The 5410-nt window shown below is 31.3% G+C and overlaps 1 long non-coding RNA gene across 1 annotated transcript; it reads right to left on the bottom strand.

Moving 5' to 3' along the window:
- Window positions 1-2595: 2595 nt before the first annotated feature.
- LOC114074790 lies at window positions 2596-3446 on the bottom strand. Its single transcript, XR_003575067.1, has 3 exons — window positions 3303-3446; window positions 2895-3146; window positions 2596-2741 (listed from the first exon to the last, which is right to left on the bottom strand). It is a non-coding gene; the product is annotated as an uncharacterized LOC114074790 (long non-coding RNA).
- Window positions 3447-5410: the final 1964 nt, after the last annotated feature.

Raw genomic sequence — 5410 nt, 5'->3', positions numbered from 1 at the left:
CAATACCTTCAAATTGTTAAACACACTAAATCTAACCACACATTTTTTTCATAAGTATATCACTCTAACCCTAGAACCATATCTGACATCCAAGCCATACGTAACACCAAGTACTGACATGAGGAACTACGTACGAGTCACGCCATAATGAGAGGGAATGGAATGAAGCGATAAGAATGAAATACGACCAAGTACGCATGATAGAGATTCAAAAAGTGAAGGTTTTTCCTAAAACTCATCATAGCTTCTCGAAGATAAGTACAGACGTCTCCGTACAGATCCTCGATACTCTACTTTGACTCGACTTGTACACACGTGAGACCTATGAACCTGGGGCTCTGATACCATTTTGTCACGACCCAAAAATGGGCGTGATGGCACTCGTCTAATCCCACCAAGACAAGTCAGCCAAAAATTACAATAAAATACGGAAAATTTATATGTTACTTAAAAGTACCCCCAAAACTTGGTTGTCACGTGTACAAGCCTCTAAATTATTACAAATGATTCAAAAAAAAACTCAAGTCTCAAATGAACTTGTTTCTAGAATAAAACAAGATCATAATTATGGAGAAGAAAGTCTGCTGAGATGGAAACAGCTACCTCACAAATCTCCAAGAAGCCTCGGAAAAGAAGAGAATTACAAGTACAACAAAAACCAGGCTCATAACCTACAAAAATTTGTAGAAGCAAGGGGTGAGTACCAAACCACACGGTACTCAGCAAGTATACCTCTAAACAAGGCTAAGGGGATGTAATACGGGTACTCCTACCACCCCCAACCGAACAGCTAACAGTTTACATAGCACGTAGCTCAACAACAACACTTAGACAAATTACATATCCTCAACAACAACACTTCAACAAATTATATATCTGCAATAACAAGCTCAATATTGATCAATCACAAGTTTCACAGAAAGGCAATCAGAAAATCAGTAAAACACGATATCAAGTTCACTAATGATAAGTATGTGCAATGCAATGGAATGCAATGTCAAGTATAATGATGCATGTCTGACCTAGTGATACACACCCGCTGTCTCTCAGTCTGGGACCCATGGGGGACATATATGTCCATGCATCTGTCGCGGCGCACGACACGACCCTCGATAATAGTAACCATCGCGACGCGCGATACGTCCCTCGAAATATAGTATCCATCGCGGCGCGCGATACGTCCCTCGAAATGGTACATCCTCTTAAGTACCCATTCTTTCTCAATGCACATAACACTTGTCACAACCAATGCCTCAGAATAATGCAGATGACAAGTTCACATAAATAATGAGGAGATTACCATTTTCATAACATTGCACAATTCACAACAATATCAACAATGATTCAAAAAGTCTTTCAAACCATTCTCCATTATCAACACATCACACAAAACCAATTATTCACAATGCCTTTTATTACCCTTTATATTCATCATTAGAATTAATCAAGGTGGACAAGTTAACCCATCACCAAATCCTGTTATTCACAAACATATATCACAAGGAAATACACGCATTCCATACACTTAACAATAGTTTAGAAATCCACTTGCCTCAAATAATCGAGAATTCACTCCATGACATGAGCCTTTAATTTTCGTTGAACTTTCAACTCAAGCAATCTATTCATACAAATGATCACGATAAGGTTTCGAAAATAACAACATTCATATAATTATGTGTCTAGCCTCGACCCAAAAAGCCACAAAGTCTAAAATCAAGTTCTTAAGTTTCAATCTTAGAGTTAAGTCCCAATTTTTTTTCAATATCCTAAATCTAATAATGATATTCTCATAATACCTTACACCTAATATTAATTTCATTACCAATCTATCAAACTTGTATCATAATTGAACAGTAAAATTCTAAAATTTGCAACCAATGAATACAATAACATTACCGAAATTTTTGACTCATATTTACATCAAAGTCATCTATCATTATTATTGATTAACTACTCATAAATTTCTAATTATTGGCTAATGATTGACCACTCAAGGAATTGTTCTCCCTTAGATCCAAAAGACCCCAACGACTTACTGACATTTCAAATTGAAATTAGCAATTCACTTTCCTTCTAACCCAACAACATAAACATCATAATATTTCAATCTATAGCACTCTCAATATATAGATATATACAAATAAAATAATATTCACTACACTAACTCAATTTGCTCCCCACATTCTAACATTCACGTCAATCATAATTGGCATACCCTGAAGTAGCTGTCGTCATTCTCGCCTAAACCCTTTCTTCTTGTTTTTTTCTATTTTTTTTCTCCTCTGCGAACTATTGTTGTCCACAACAGCCAGCAATATATGACCTTTTATTTCTCTTTTGATTAATTTTTTTAAAACAAAATTCTGCGTGACTGCTGCTATTAGCAGCAGCCTTTACCCCTTTTTTAATTTTTCAATTGGGTGTCGCCCTTTTTATTATTTTTTTGTTATTATTTTTTATTATTTCCTTTTCTTTTCTTTTTCTTACAAATCCTTTTGGACTTAGCAAATTTAATTTCCTTTATTTATTTAATAAAACTTAAGTAAATCTTAATTTATTTAAAAAAAATTATAATATTCATTTCCACCAGCCATAAATTATTTATAAAAATTACTAAAAGGATTAAACTTAGAAAAATGAGTAAAATTCATAAAACGACTAAGAGGGTCGTTACAGTCGGATTCCTTTGGTGTAATCTATATCTGGAATGAAAATCTGCCTCACCTCATCCATTAGCCCTGCATGCAACAAAAATTTAAAGAAGAGTTTTATTTAGTAGAACACATATTTGATAACCAAAAGTATTATTAAGAAAATTATAAAAGAAAAGTTTTTAGCTAGCTGCATGATAGTATATCTTGATTGATACATAAAATAATTAAAAAAATTACGTGCTTGCATTTGATCATCCCTCATGTCAACTCTGCGGTTCAATACTTATTGCTCAACATCAATCCAAATAAAGCAACTATCGTTCTTATATTTGAACATGACCACAGGGTCTTCCACAAGTTTTTCTAGATACGAATTTGACCCTCCATCAATAATTGGAACACGTTGAGTCTTCATTATTTTTTCCATATAGACAACAACTTCCAAACAAAAATCTTCAGCTGTGAAATCTAAATCATGACCAATTTCACCTAAGAAAATGTGATCAAATTAACATTCTCAGGATTTAAAGAAATAATTTTCTAATAGTAAAGTATATTTTTCACTAGAATCTATAATTACTACTATAAAATTATCTAGGTAGTCATTTGATATAAGTATTCTTGAGAATAAACATATATACCTACCAAATAGTGTTGTACACCTTGTTTCTTAGTGTGTGTGATCTTGTTTGTAACAATTTCAAGTCACTTGTAAACTTGCATTTTATCCGAGTTGATTATTTCTCCTCGAAAATGGGTGGCATGGTCAACAGAGAAATGCAATTTTCTCGTTCCTTTGGCCCCCATTATGAAGACACTTTCTTCTTGTTGAACTCTTCATTGTTGATGAAAGTATTTATTTTATCTACTAAAAAAAATTAGTTTATAATAGTGAATTAATAAAGTCAGACATTAAAAAATCTTTTAAATATAAAGTTAGTAGAAATTTTGCTTGACTTGGAATATACTATCTAAAAATATAAATTTTTCTTGACAGTGGATATCAAAAAAAAATTACATTCAGCTTTTATAGTAAAATTTTTTTGTAGACTTATTAATTGACATACCAATTCCGTAATTACTGATATATTTTAGGATAAGAATGACTTTTTAAAAGTTCATATATATGTCAACTAGAATTTTGGTTATTATTATTAAATATATTTTAGGCTAAATTTATTCGTGTACATTGTTCGGAGATTACATAGAGCTGTCTTTTATAGTAAAAATGTGATTTTTTATAGACTTATTAAAAGTAAACACAATTAAATATATATAAATTCATATTTTTTTGAATAAGAATAGTTTATTAAAAAATTTAGAGATATGTCACCTTAAATTTTGGCGATTAAGCTTAAATTATTTTAGGATTGACGATTCTAGATGTATTTTGTTATGAGATCACAAATAGTTACAAAGGGATTGTACAAAGAACTTAATGATATTTCTAACGGAATATATTCAAGTGATTATGCATCAAATCTTACACTATTTAATAACAAATCATAAGTGCTAAGTATAATTCTGTAAGAGGGAAGTGAACAATTATCGATAACTATTACAATTATGAATATTTATATTAACTTGTGAACCATATAATAATAGATAAAGACTTTATTAAATCAAGCTTCAATCACCGTGACAAAATTAGGTAGAATATAATTATTACCGATAGATTACAAATTTACAATTTTATCTTATTTGTCTACATAACATTTTTCAGTATTGAGTTAAGAATTCTATTCTTTAAAATCCTTTTAGGGTGGAATATTCCCGAACATTTATGGTGATTTATTATTTTATCACTCTATTAGCTTGACATTATGAGTGATCTCATGTAATTGTGTACGTATGTATTTGTATTAATTTATATTAATTATAGAAGACTTGTACTTGTACTTGGGGCTTGTGATTGGATCGGAACTTAAAATAATATTTCATCTATAGATAAGAATTTTTTACAGACAAGAGTAACATATGTAGGCATGGTTGCAAAACAGTATTCGTCCATGCTTCGTCAAGATCTTCTTCTCTATCTTCTTTGAAAACGTCAGTAGCAATAATATTATGTACTGACCACATTTTCGCTTTTATTAATCGTTGAATCTTGTCAAGTTTGGTACAAATTAACATACGAGTATTACGCTTGATACTTGAAATTAAGCTTGAAGAATCATCTGCTTTGATTCATCATCTCCGTCTATATTTGTTTCTACCTTTAATTATCTGTCCATTTCAGTGTCACCGATGGACCGTCGTATTCCTTTGGTGTAATCTGCATCTGGAATGAAAATCTGTCGCACCTCATCCACTAGCCCTGCATGTAACACAAATTTAAAGTTGAGTTTTATTTAGTAGAACATATATTCGATAACCAAAAGTATTATTAAGAAAATTATATATGAAATTTTTTTAGCTAGCTGCATGATAGTATATCTTGATTGATACATAAAATAATGGCTTAAGTCATATGCGGCCCCTTAAAGTTGTCCGTATATTTCACTTAGACACCTCAATTTAGCCTCATACCTATTGAACACTTGAACCTTACCAAATTTATACCAATTTAACACAAAATGATAGTCAAATAAAAGAGAAATATATGTGCATTTCAAACGCTCAAACATAACAATTGGACCAAAGAAGCGATGACACATGGCAATTGGTTTAATTTTTTAAAAAGTTCTATTTAAATAATCACAAAGAAATTTATGAAAACAAAAATTGAATTAATCCACCCCCACCCCCACCCC

Source organism: Solanum pennellii, chromosome 11, assembly GCF_001406875.1.
Source record: "Solanum pennellii chromosome 11, SPENNV200".
In the NCBI taxonomy this organism is placed as follows: domain Eukaryota; kingdom Viridiplantae; phylum Streptophyta; class Magnoliopsida; order Solanales; family Solanaceae; genus Solanum; species Solanum pennellii.
The sequence above is the reverse complement of the archived record's forward strand: the minus strand, read 5'-3'. Positions and strand labels throughout refer to the sequence as shown.